The 14,828-nt window shown below is 38.3% G+C and overlaps 1 pseudogene; it reads right to left on the minus strand.

Annotated features, from left to right (window-relative positions):
• Nucleotides 1–953: 953 nt before the first annotated feature.
• LOC131194237 (L-lactate dehydrogenase A chain-like) lies at nucleotides 954–11,313 on the minus strand (annotated as a pseudogene).
• Nucleotides 11,314–14,828: the final 3,515 nt, after the last annotated feature.

The raw sequence follows: 14,828 nt of genomic DNA on the forward strand, positions 1-14,828 counted from the left end.
AACATCATCAAAAGTGATCTGCTCATGAGGCACGATGCAAACCGGTAGTAAAGGTAAGTGGAACCCACCCCTGCCCATAACCAAATGATTGCAATTTGGGCATTTGGAAATGAGCTTGCACTTACAACAGTTGTAGTATCCCATGGTCGAATGATCACCATTTGTGATTTTCTCTGCCAAGCAACATCAATGGGGGAAGCCAGTGAGGAAGGTTGCAAGTCGCTCTGGTAAATTGCTCACAGTCTTCCCTGCTCTACACTAGCGACTTGCCTGCCCACCAGGATTGCCATCGCTAAGCAATGTAAAGCAATGTAAAAGCATGACACGATGCCATGTTTTACATCTGCATCACTTAGTGATGGGAATTCCCATCCAAATTTCCATTGTTAACTGAGGACAATCTGAAGTGATAAAGTATCTCCAGAGTTCTGGAAGTGCCTGAATTATGAAACATCATTTTCCCTTCTATTTTCCTTCAGGCCATCATAAATGTAGTTATTTTGTTCTTTCAGTAATATAAAGCTCATGACAAATAACGCTGGGCAGCACAAGGGAAAAAGGATGCTGCAGGGAACACATGAAACTCCTTCAAGCTACCATGTCTTTTCCCAGGTTTCTGTATTAGCCCTCCAGCATTGCCCTTCAACACTTGGAAAGGACGAGCTTGCTTTAAAAATTGGCATATGCACTCCCATACATATTCCTAAATATCTTTTGCTTTCAAATCTGGGGTGGTGCAGCCTTCTAATAAAGCTTCTAGAATGTTTTAAGTAGATGCTGGATCGACTGTATATCCTTTCATAAAACTACATTATATTCCTATTCTGGTCACAGATCAAGATAGGAATCTTGTAGCTTCTATTTCTAAATGAGGAACAGGAATTTTGTTGTAATTTAACCATTGATGCCTCAGATACATACTTGTATTTTGTCTCAATAAATTGTCTCATTTGAAAAGTGCAAGTAACCACCAACTAAGGCCTGTTTCACATTAGTAAATAGCAAAGAGAGATTTAAAACTGAAGCTCCTTCTGGATTCCCCACAGTGTCTCAGGACTCTTCTTCAATTTATTTTCTTCTTCAGTCTTCAGAGTCATTTTGATCAGATCTGTAATGCCCAGAATGCATGGAACGCTTAGGAACACGTCATCTTTAATTCTATGCATACCCTTCACCATTGTAGAAATTGGATGTACTCTCCTTAAATTCTTCATCATGGTTTCAGCCAGATCAGCCACAGACAGACCAATTGCCCATGATGTGGGCAATTCAGCTTGATCACCTCATAAGCACTGTCCACCACCTGCTTGTGGGCTTCTTTCCAGTTCTCCTTGTCTCCATCAGTACCCATTTCAGGATGCAATTCTTTTAAGGAGACATCATCAACCTTCACTCCAGACAGGCACACTGGAATCCCGATGCTCTCCAATAATCCAATTATGGCAGCTGAGAGGATGGATACCCAGTCTGTCATCCAATGGGCAGAGTCCATATTACAGCCACTTCCAATAACACGGTGCTTAGGAAAGCCACTGATTTTCCATGCCACATAGGTCAGAGTTTCTACTGGATTGGAAACAACAAGCAGCTTGCAGTGAGGGCTGTACTTGACAATATTGGGAATGATGAATTTGAAGATATTCACATTACACTGAACCAGGTTAAAACAAGTTTTCCCCAGGATATTGAGAACTTGCAGAAAGCTTTGGCCATATTAACTCATAACCACAGACCTGCGGTCATACTGACCGCAACAGTTTTCCAAAATGTTCAGAACACCCCTATTTTTAGAAATGGACCATTCTGGTTGCGAATAGCTTTTGTTTTCCCACCAATAAGAATGTATGGAGCATTGCACTTGCATCAGTTATTTGGTGTTTTCTATAGTGGCATTTGAATTTGAGTTTCGGTCTGTTGACCACAGATCTTTTGACCACAGATCACATATTTTTTTTTATAATGTCGGGGCCAAATTTTCCACCAAAAAGAGTGCAATTTGGTAATCCAAACATCAAAGAAATGGTTCTAAAATGGTATGAAGAAGCAGAGCATGATCTGAGTGAAGTGGAATTGGATTGTGATGAAAATTTTTGAAAATTTCGGACGATGAGGAACCCGCCGCCGATTCTGACATCAACGATGATGAAGCTCCCTGTTGTGACCCAGGTTCCTGGACCCGGACTCCTGGACTCGGATGATTCAGAAAGTGAGGGAGAAGACCTGGCAAGCCCTGCTTCTCTTGGGCCCTCTCCCTCCCTGGCACCCACTCAAAGGGACCGGCAAAGCCTGATTCTCTCGAGCCTTCTTCTGATTTGGCAACGCCCCAAGAACAGTTTTGGAGTGATACAAGACTGCGCAGATGTGACCGGCGCGCGCAGCAGAAGAAGCGTTGGGATACAGCCAAGGAATGATGGTCATGCAGTGACATCTGCAGAGACTATAAATAGGAGGCGGGACTTCCTGGTTTTTTGTCTTGGACAAAGCAATGAATTTGCGTGGGCAAACTGTGTCAATGGAGGGAAGAATATATTCGGGAATAATTCTGGCCTTATCTATAATTTCCTCGTTATCTCCAGAAACTTGGCAGGCCCGTGGGTAGACGTTTACATTTATCTATGTAAATAAAGTAGAAGAGGTGGCCTTTGACTTACTCTTTGTTGGGAGTATTGGGGGAGGGAAAAAGAACACTCCCAATGAAATTGATGACGAGGTACAATCTACGTCGTGCAATAATTTAAATAGCAAGAACAAATTCAAATGGTCTTCTGCACCTTTTGGAAGCAATTGTTCCAGAGCCGAATAGTCACAATATTGTTGTTTAATTACCTGGACTACAGTCAGCAGCTAGAAATCTTGGAAATTCACCTACTCCCCTATAGATTTGGAAATTATTATTTTCTAAAGAAATTATTATCGCCATCATTCAGTGGACCAATGTAAAAATTAGAGAAGAAAGATTGAAGTTCAGGGATGGAGAAACAAAAAGCGACCTGCGCAAAGTGGATTTGATAGAGATCAATACATTTTTTGGTTTACTGCTTTATACATCAAATTTTAGATCCAGCCATGAAAACATCGAATGTCTTTTTGCTAATGAGGTCATCATGACCTCATGTCTGTAATAGCCTAGCTGAAATAGTATGTTAAGGGTTAAAAAAATATTTGTGTATCCTTTCCCTTTTCTGACTGTAGCTTCTTGCTAAAATTATGCAAAAATTTCCCCTGACTTTTCATTTTTCCATTAGGTCCAAAATATGTGTCTGAATGAAGAAAGGGGATTAGAGAAGCCCAACTGAACACTCACAGCAAATTTACCCTCAGCTATTTGAGTGCCAGTTTTGGAAGGTGATTCCAATTTAAAAAAATCAATGGTACAAGGTAATTACATTTGGGGATAAAAAAACATGTCTTCTATGAACGCTGTAATCCTCTGATGGAAAACATAGTTTGCTTTTGCTTAAGGCTACTATCTTTTTCACTTTTAACTGGAAATGGTTGTTTGCCGTAATACATCAATGTCTGCACTTGCATTAAAATATCTATCCTGAGGCAAGAAAGGATTGTGCTACCATTAACCGTTAACACCAGCTAGGGCTGAGGACGGAGCACAGCCTTCTTTATTCTAAACTTGCTGCCTCAAAGGCCTCTTTTGTAGCTATTTTGGGGTGCGGATCCACTTGAAAAATATATTCTCCTAGTCACATCCTGAACTTCTGGGTCGCATAGTATTTCAGTTGCTATGGTTTTCTCATCTGAATGCTACAGACAGAATAACTTCTTTGAAGCATCTCCCCTAAAGTTCTGTGCCTGCTTTGGACTTGTTTTCTTTGTTTGATTGTTTAGTCTTCTAACCAACTGGTTCTCAGCATTCCAAGTAATGCACCAGTGGTGGGTTCTAACTGGTTTTACCACCGGTTCGCTTCATGCATGCGCTTTGCGAGCAATCGCCATGTACCTGCTTGCTACACTTGCAACGCATGCTGAACTTGCACTTTGTGCAAGCGCATTTAATAAAAATATAGCTGAGGCATGGCAATCCACTCTGCTGCACCTTACAGCTGGGCTAGAAACAAAGGAATAAAGGTATGTATAGTGCGGGGGTGGGTGGGAGGGCCCAACTGACAAGACAGAGAGAACCGGTTCGCTCACACATCAAGATTTCTGCTAACAGCTCTCCTGAACCGGGGAGAACCAGTAGCAACCTACCACTGTAATGCACCCATTGAAAGCAGAACTCTGAGGCAGGTAGATTCCTCAAAGAACATGTTTATTGAATAGAATAGAATAGAATTTTATTGGCCAAGTGTGATTGGACACACAAGGAATTTGTCTTGGTGCATATGCTCTCAGTGTACATAAAAGAAAAAATACATTCATCAAGGTACAACATTTACAACACAATTGATGGTCAATATATCAATATAAATCATAAGGATTGCCAGCAACAAGTTATAGTCATACAGTCATAAATGGAAAGAGATTGGTGATGGGAACTATGAGACGATTAATAGTAGTGCAGATTCAGTAAATAGTCTGACAGTGTTGATGGAATTATTTGTTTAGCAGAGTGATGGCCTTCGGGGAAAAACTGTTCTTGTGTCTAGTTGTTCTGGTGTGCAGTGCTCTATAGTGTCGTTTTGAGGGTAGGAGTTGAAACAGTTTATGTCCAGGATGCGAGGGATCTGCAAATATTTTCACGGCCCTCTTCTTGATTCGTGCAGTATACAGGTCCTCAATGGAAGGCAGGTTGGTAGCAATTATTTTTTCTGCAGTTCTAATTATCCTCTGAAGTCTGTGTTTTTCTTGTTGGGTTGCAGAACCGAACCAGACAGTTATAGAGGTGCAAATGACAGACTCAGTAATTCCTCTGTAGACCTGAATCAGCAGCTCCTTGGGCAGTTTGAGCTTACTGAGTTGGTGCAGAAAGAACATTCTTTTTTGTGCTTTTTTGATGATGTTTTTGATGTTAGCTGTCCATTTTAGATCATTTTAGACCAACTAAAAGTTCCCACGATTTTCACCTAATTAAAACAGCAAAAGTTCCCCCTCCCAGTTGTCACCGGTCACATTGTCCAATGGAAGTAGCTGGCAGGCTGCTTGGTCATGCCACTCCTTGATCTGCCACTGTTGAGATAACTTTGGTTCCAAGAAAACTTTTTGTTTTGACTGTTAGCCGGTCTATTCCCCCCTCCCTTCCCACCTGTCAGGGTTTGTGGCAACTATGAGGCAGCAAAAGATGGCTTCAGCCAGGTTCGCTTCAGAGTTGACACTGGTTGGAAAACCCAAGTGGAGCTGATTCTCAGAGCGGTTCACAGTAATCAGTAATCACTATTTGGGCCTCGGTCACAACACAGCTACCTATTCTCAGCCAAACATTGACATTAATTTTTATGAGCTTTAAGGAACTTAAATCATAATCTGAAGCTGGAGGACCATCTGCAAAGTCTAATTCCTCCTAGTTTTCTCAACTAAATCAGGGAACATGTCTGTCAGTGGTCTCCAAGACTTCCTTTTATTCATCCTGATTCTTTGAGAAAGAGTACAGGACATGGGCTCTGACAAGAATTATGGATTAACCTTTAAGTCCTGGCTTGCCCATGACACGTTTTGGATCAATCTTTTTTCCCCTGATCTAACTTACCTTGCAGAAAAAAAATTGAGGCTATTGGATAGGTCTGCTTCATTTTCCTTTTCAAAGCAAAGCCTTCAATTTGGAATCCATGACACAAACTTTCTTTGCCTGAATGAAAAATTTCTCCCATTACTATTGCTACTGTTAAAGAGAGAGCAAATTTGTGACAATTGTGGACTTGTGAAAAGCAGTACTGTTATATATAGAGAGAGAGCAGGGCTGAACAATTAATTTTAAATCAGATTACTTCTCTAGTTAATGGCTTTAATCATTCTTATCTTTCTTAAATCCCACTGTGTATTCTTGATGTTTTTTTTTTTTTAGCCAGATGATTTTCTACTGAATAAATTGTTAGTGCTTCTTCTGACTTCACTGGGAATAGCAATCAAACTCAACTTCATTATATGGTGAGTTTCACACGCCACTACTTGAGGTAATTATATTAGCAATGGAAGGGAGATTCTTTAAGTGGATATACACTTTTTCTTTTACATTTTCGTATAGATAAATTTTACTTTGAGGTGTAAAGATGCTTCCTGCTGTAGAACAACTGGAGACAGTCTGAACAATGGAGTAGCTCACACGTCTACATTTTGCATGTGGAGCAAATTATAGTGGTGCGTGTAATTTATCTGAAGGGAAATTAAGTGTAGTTTTATTTATACATTAGAGCTACCACATCTGGATTGCAAAAATATAAATGGTCACTAGAGAAGCAAAGAATTCAAGCTACTGGTATCTCTTGACTACCCCCTATTGAACATCTGGATTTTTGTGTATCAGATTTTTTTTTTTATTTGCATTTATATCCCGCCCTTCTCCGAAGACTCAGGGCGGCTTACACTATGTTAGCAATAGTCTTCATTCTATTTGTATATTTATATACAAAGTCAACTTATTGCCCCCAACAATCTGGGTCCTCATTTTACCTACCTTATAAAGGAGGAAAGGCTGAGTCAACCTTGGACCTGGTGGGACTTGAACCTGCAGTAATTGCAGGCAGCTGCTGTTAATAACAGACTGCATTATCAGTCTGAGCCAAAGAGGCCCTGCCTTTATAGCCTTGTTTGTTCTAAAGAAGCTGCTTGATCCCTAGAAATCATGCCCTGATGGTAAGACTGGCTGGAGAATTCTGGTAGTTGAAGTCCACACATCTTTAAGTTGCCAAGGTTGAAAAACACTGGATCAACCTTCTATCCTTACAAAGTTGGAAAAATGAGGATTGTTGGGGGCAATATGCTGACAACTGTAAACTGCTTAGAGAGGACTGTAAAGCACTGTAAAGTGGTATATAAGTCTTAGTGCTACTGCTATTAGCAACAAGAAATAGCATCATCCTCACATGCAAAACAATGGTCACACTTCAGAGACATGCCATCGATCTTAGCCTCCCCAAAGCATATAGAAAAATAACAGCTTCGTTTTTATATCATTTTAAAAGTTCAGTTTCAAACTAACCATTTTCTGGACAGGATTATTTTTTCATTGGTTCTGATGATAGATCTGGACGCTAACTTGAACGCTGCTGTGCTGTCCTTTCCTCTTCCCTGCTATCTCTGTCTTAAAAGGCCAAAGGCAAAATTACAGGGCAATATTTCAAACCTTCCTGCAGCAAAAACCTTCAAACTATCCAGCTGAAACTTGTCAGATCCTCCAGAGTCTGCAGTCCCTGCTATTTTCATCCCAACTCTGGTAAAAATTGAAACAGCTGCAGGCCTTTTGATGTTGCTCTGTTGTAGCCTTGATTTTTTTTAAAAAAAAAAACACCTGAATCTTGAACCTCGAAGCAGCTTGAATCAAACCGAATTGCTTTTAAAATGCAGGCTCAAATCTTATCATATGCTGTTCAAATCCCAAATCATATTTGATAGATTTGAATCTTATCAAAATTGATTTGCATGGGGTTACTTCTTTTTCACGCTCGTAGGATTGTACAACTTGTATTAAGTCAAAAAAATAAAATTGAAAATATATTTTTTTTAAAAAAAAACTTTGTAGGTTACGTTGCTAGAATGGGGAGTAGGGCATGTCATTTAATGGGGTGAATATCAATGTTTGCATTTTTTTTTTTCAGTGAGGAGTTTCTAAAAATAGGTGTTTTTGCACCAAGAATTCATATCTGCTATTATTTTTTGCAATTACACAACATTTAGCCTGGTATGGTAAATCGACGCCTGATCATATACCCCACAAATACTGTTTATCTTCTCAAAATTACACCTCGTGTCAAAAAAAAATTAAAGGGTTTTTTTCTGCATGAATCTTATCTAAGTAAAAAAATAATCCATGCAATCATAAACTAAAGGATCAGAAAGCAATTATCTGAGTTACAAGAATGTTTAAGTGAGTTTTATCAAGTCTTGTTTTGATTCGTTCTTTGACATCAGCTGCTGACTTGCTTCTTGGCCTCTGGCATAACCCTCACATTTCTCATGCGTATACACTCTGCTTGCTGCCTCTGTGACCTGTTTCACACATCTCTCTATTGATTGGGCATGACAGGGCCACCGTGGTACTTGCATTGGTTCATCAATGAACTTCTTCATTTCCGCTGTAGTCAATTTGCACGTCAAAGGTGGCTCATATACACCTTCAGACCAGTCAATCAGTTCCAGCAGAGTAGATGACCTCTATCCAGTTCATGACACTGCTTTCATAGCCAGTATTAACATTTGTAGAATCTCCTCCAATGGCCTTCAAGCTTTTGTCAATGCCTTTCTTCTTCATGAAATACACCAGATTATCTGCTATCATTTCAGAGGGTTTTCCTGTTTTTGAGCCTTTCTCTGGTATGAAATGATAAATAACTACATAAATATTGTAACTTTTCAGACCAGCAATTCCCCAGCAAACAGTTCAGACCAGCAATTCCCCAGAATCACACCTTCCACCTGGCTCACTGCACATAGAGTAAGGTTTTTCTTTGATGATACTGGGGAATTGCTGGTCTGAATTGTTAGCTGGGGAATTGCTGGTCTGAAACGTTATGATATTTATGTAGTTATTTACCAAGCACATCTAAATTCTATTAAAGTAAGCAAAATATCTTTACAATCCCTGAGGCATGTCACAACGTTTGAACCTGTGGTGGGTTGCTCCCGGTTTGGTCTGGTTCTATAGAACCGGTAGTAAAAGCAACGCTCTGCCCACCCGCCACGACATCAACATGGGTGATCTGCATATGCACAGAAGTGCATGAGCGAGCAACCCAAGTGCGCACGCATGGTCCCATTGCGAACCAGTAGTAAAGGTAAGTAGAACCCACCACTGGTTTGAACACACCTAATATTTGGAAATTGAAAGTTGAAAAATTTGACACGCCCTGGAAATGAAACTAACAACATATTAAAAATTTATATCTATGTAGTTACTTACCAAGCATATCTGAATTATATTAAAGTAACTGAAATATCTTTACAATCCCCAAGGAATGTCACAACTTTTGAGCATCCCTAATATTTGGAAATTGAAAGTGGAAAAATTTGACACGCCGTAATGGCGAAAGTTATATTACATCTCTTTGTCAAGAGCACCTTGCAAACACAAAGATGGCAACACCAGTTCCACAAACACAAATAAATACATATCTTGATATCTCACAGGTCCATGGACCTAATCTTTTCATTAACCAGTTTTATGGATGTCATTTAATTACCATTATTTTGTGTATGAATGGAGGGAAGTGCTATAAGGATTTTCTGCCACAGTTACCAAAGTAAATAGCTTTGTTTCCTGTGCATCTTGAATTGGAAAATTGTATACTGCTTTAATCTGGCCTAAACTCAGACTTTTGAGGCCAATATTGGTTAGATAAGCAAATATCTTAGATTTACTTTCTTTTATATTAAGTTTAAAAAATCGTAGTTATTTCTATTCTATATGTGGTTAAAAAAACCATTTGTTTTATAAGTTCTTCTGAAAAATATGATCAGCTTAATCTTATCTATATTTCCCAGAATGTATCAGTCTTGACAATCTCCTATAGTACTGCACTTCACTTTGTTTTGATCTTCCTAAATTTTTACCTTGATTTTTTTTTTTGCATCTTCTCCAAACTGTAGTACTTCATTGCATCCTCATTTTGCTCAAAGTAAATGACAGGTTTGAACCTGTCAACCTTTGAAATGAATAATGTAACTACTTTTAGAAAAAAACTACAATGTAAAGAAGATTCGGAAGGAATACACACAAACCTGGCATTCATTTCAGTTCCTGAGAGAGGAAAATGAGTTTGACATTTTTGAGACGTGTAAATATCAACTAATATCAGAAGAGAGAAAAGTATCTCCAAATAGTTTAAGAAAACAGTGACTTCTAGATTAGGTAATATCACTTGCTCATTAAAAGTATAACCACAATTAACAGTGCTGAAGTGAACTGAAATAAACACTTGGAATATTATGTTACCAGGATACAAAATGATGCTGAGACCATAGAGTAGAGTAGAGTAGAGTAGAGTAGAGTAGAGTAGAGTAGAGTAGAGTAGAGTAGAGTAGAGTAGAGTAGAGTAGAGTAGAGTACAGTAGAATAGAATAGAATAGAATAGAATAGAATAGAATAGAATAGAATAGAATAGAATTTTTTATTGGCCAATTGGGGTTGGACATACAAAGAACTTGTCTTGGTGCATATGCTCTCAGTATACATAAAAGAAAAGATATGTTCATCAAGAATCATAAGGTACAACACTTAATGATAGACATAGGTACAAATAAGCAATCAGGAAACAGTATCAATATAAATCGTAAGGATACAAGGTTACAGTCATACAGTCATAAGTGGAAGGAGATGGGTGATGGGAACGATGAGAAGATTAATAGTAGTGCAGATTTAGTAAATAGTTTGACAGTGTTGAGGGAATTATTTGTTTAGCAGAGTGATGGAATTCGGGGGGGAAAACTGTTCTTGTGTCCATTTGTTCTGCTGTGCAGTGCTCTATAGTGTCGTTTTGAGGGTAGGAGTTGAAAAAGTTTATGTCCAGGATTTAAGGGGTCTGTAAATATTTTCACAGTAAATATTTAGAAAGTGTACAGAGAAAAGCAACAAAGATGAGAAGGTGTCTGGAGGCTAAACCATACCAGGAATGTCTAGTAGGTAGGTAGGTAGACAAGAGGAGGATTAGCGATGACATGATAGCAGTCTTCCAGTACTTGAAGGACTTTCACAGAAAAGAGAGGGCTGGTCTATTTTCCAAAGCACCTGAAGTCAGGACAAGAAGTAAAGGGTGGAAGATCATTAAAAAGAGATCCAACCTACAACTAAGGTTCTGACAGTGAAAACAGTAAATCAGAGGAACATCTTACCCTTCAGAAATTGTGAGTGCTTCTTCACTGAGGGTTTTTAAGAAAAGATTATACCATCATTTATTTAGAATAGTATAAGGTGTCAGAATATTTATGAACTGGAATAGGGCATAGCAACAAGGTCAGCCAATGAATAGGCATGGTAACAGGTCAGCCACTGGGAACTGTTTGGAAACTGAAACAGATTGGAGCCTGGGTGTGGCTTAGCCCTGCAGCTCTGATTCTGTGCTGAGAACTAAACTAGTCTGATCTTCTCTGTCTGCTGAATTGAAACTGAAACACTTCTCTGCTGTACTCTGCCTGTGTTTATACTTACTTACCATCTCTCCTCTTTACCACGTTGGAAGAACCACTCTTGGTATTGTATATATGTCTCATGTGTCATTATGTATATATATAAAAAATGAATCCTGCTGAATCAATCCCATTTTTCTGTTATTCCATATTTCACTAAATATTTCTAATGATAAAAACTAAACAGATCTCTTGACAAAACATTATATGAGGATTAAATCTATCTGACTAGAGAAATACCATGCTTAGGGTTAAGCTTAGAGTTTTTTTAAATCTTTGGTTATTCATATTTGACAATTTACTATACATTAGATTAATAGAAGAATATAATATGAATATTTTTTTTAGAATTTTGATTATTACAATTTTAAACTAATTTAAATGTTGAATATTCATTTAAACGAGGAAAGGTTGCTGTATTGTACTATTTCCTTTCTACTGAAAAAAGTTGTAGGTCATTTTTGTTTGATATTGGTTTGATGTATTTCTTTGTCACTTTTTAATCTGTCCCGTTGTTCACTCCCCTTTTTTCTCTTTATGTTAGTTTGCATTTTAATGTTTATGAAACATAAGAAAGATATTTGGAAATAAATATATATATTTGGAGACAAAACATTTTGTGGCTATGATATAGTACTGAAAGAATATAGCATTTTCATCTTTAGAAGGTTCATCACACTTCTTGGAGAAAAAAGGCATTGTGAATTGCTTAGTCCTTCTACTGCATTTTAGCTTTTCCCTCAAATTAGAAAAACTACCTCATACAAAGATAATGCACGGTCTTTCTATTCCACCTTAAATTTGAAGTCTCTATCAGAGATAGAAAATCAGGAGACAAGATCAACACATGAAATCAGTTCATACTTCCAAGAGTCACTGAGAGAAAAACTGAAAATACTCTATATAAATTAGATTTAATAACTAGCCACTTTGTATTCAGGAAAGCCTGTATCCTTTTTCACATCTCATCAAATTAGGATTTTCAAAATCCAGATTACTAAAATATAAATTTATCTTTCTCTTTCCAATATAGTAACTGGGCTTAATTTGGGAGCACTTTCCTTTCATTTTTCTATACCTTCAGTGAAAAATGAGTTTAGAGATGTAGGATTTCCTTAATACAGGGAAGCCAAAGGGCTTCAGATGAAGACACAACAACATAGGGAATAAGGATATGTTTTAAAATTTAATATGAAAAATGTGAAATAAAAATATGTTTACTGATTTTGTGCATTAGATGTAGGCATGGGGAGAGAGTTTGGTATGTAGAAGAATTTATCCAGCAATTTTGTACACAGGGTTGAGTTAAAATAAAATTCATGGGCATTTTCCTGACTATTTATCAGATGAAATTTCCCAGATGTTAGTTTACATATATAGAGAGCTACAGACATTTGCCTTCTGTTCTTCTAAATGTTATTCTGTTGCATAAAAATTCAAAGAGGGTAATTAAGTTCTGAAACAAACACGTCGATATTTTGTAATTATTTGATTATAAAACATGTTCCTGGGATGGCAGTGACAGAACTGAAGTTGAGAACTAGACAGATATTGAGGAAGGTGGGTGGGAGGGAGGGAGGGAGGGAGGGAGGGAGGGAAGGAAGGAAGGAAGGAAGGAAGGAAGGAAGGAAGGAAGGAAGGAAGGAAGGAAGGAAGGAATCAGTATACAATTTTCATGAAAACTGTTTATCATAAATGGAAAGTTTTCTTGTTGCTATGTTATGTTCTGGGATGATAATTTTCCTACCAAAATAAGTCACATATTAAATGATTTGCAGGTTGATGATACAAAAGATGGCAAGCATGATAAAAGTCAGGATGACACCTCACAATTCAAGCCGTGCCTTCTTTTCTCCCAGTCTAGCAATTGTGGCCACCATCTTGGTTTCTATTTTAATTTTGGGGACAACCTTCTACCACTGAAGCAGGCTTCAAAAATTCTCTCTGAAATCCAGTGGCCCTTTGGAAAGGCATTGGGAAGTGCATCTTCACAGAATATCTGGAGATTAATTAAAATGTGAATGGTGAGGAGGACTCATTTGCTTTGCTCAAAAGGAGACTTCTCAAAACATTCCCTAGAGACAAAATCTTTTTCTTTCCTTTTGAAATCTAGCTTTAGATGCCAACTGTGATCAACCAAATTTTCCCAAAGATAGACTTTAATCTTTAAATTAGTGGGGGGAAATGCACTTCCCGGAGCCATCTGTTTCAATTCTGTTTTTTGACCTATGTCAAATATAAAGTTCTACATCTCCAGCTGAAATAAGCACTCTTTATAAGAGAAGGAAGGGTGGGGAGATGGAGAGAGAGATGCCTTAACATTTTATGGCATTTAATTTGAAAGTTAAACATTTTGGAAGCAATTGTCTGACACAAACAAGATACTGATACCTGCAAAAATACACTTACGACCACAATTGAGCCCAAAATCTCTGTTGTTAAGTGAGACATTTGTTAAGTAAGTTTTGCCCCATTTTACCATCTTTCTTGCCACAGTTGTTAAGTGAACCACTACAGTTGTTATGTTAGTAACCCAGTTGTTAAGTGAATCTGGCTTCCCCATTGAATTTGCTTGCCTGAAAGTCGCAGAAAGGGATCACATGACCCTGGAACACTGCAACTGTCATAAATGTCAATCAGTTGCCAAGCATTTGAATTTTGATCACATGATCATGAGGATGCTGCAATGGTTATAACTGTCATAAAGCGGCCATAAATCACATTTTTCGGTGCCGTTGTAACTTTGAACAGTCACTAAACGAACTGTTGTAAGTCAAAGACTACCTGTACCCTAAAAATTGAAATTCTTCCAAATCACTGGTGATGAATAAAAATAGAAGGAATCAATTTATACAGAACCAGAACATTGGATCAGCAACAACTGACCTGGATTTGACTAAACAATTTTCAAACCTGCAAGAAGATACTGAAGAAATACCTTTTAAATTTGTATTGCAATGCTCTCTACATGGGGCTGCCCTTGAAGTACACCTAGAGGCTGCAGCTAGTCCAGAATGCAGCTGCGCGGGTAATAGTGGGAGCAACTCGTTGCTCCCATGTAACACCAATCCTGCGCGGCTTGCACTGGCTTCCTGTGGTCTTTCGGGTGCGCTTTAAGATTTTGGTCACCACCTTCAAAGCGCTCCATGGCTTAGGGCTCGGGTACTTACAGGACCGCCTGCTGTTACCGCATGCCTCCCACCGACCCGTACGCTCTCACAGAGAGGGTCTTCTCAAGGTGCCGTCCGCCAAACAATGTCGGCTGGCGGCCCCCAGGGGAAAGGCCTTCTCTGTAGGAGCTCCTACGCTCTGGAACGAACTTCCTCCTGGACTACGTCAAGTGCCTGATCTTCGGACCTTTCGCCGTGAGCTGAAAACGCATTTATTTATTCAAGCGGGACTGGCATAATATTTATAATATTTTTAATATTTTTAATATTTTAAAATTTTAACTGGGGTTTTATTATTATATGGTTTATAATTTTAAATTTTAAACTTTTAAATATGGCCATTTTTTCTAAATATGCTCGGTTTTAAATTGTCGTTTTAATTTGTACATTTCTGTGTTTTTATCTTTCGGCTGTACACCGCCCTGAGTC

Source organism: Ahaetulla prasina, chromosome 3 (genome assembly GCF_028640845.1).
Source record: "Ahaetulla prasina isolate Xishuangbanna chromosome 3, ASM2864084v1, whole genome shotgun sequence".
In the NCBI taxonomy this organism is placed as follows: Eukaryota; Metazoa; Chordata; class Lepidosauria; order Squamata; family Colubridae; genus Ahaetulla; species Ahaetulla prasina.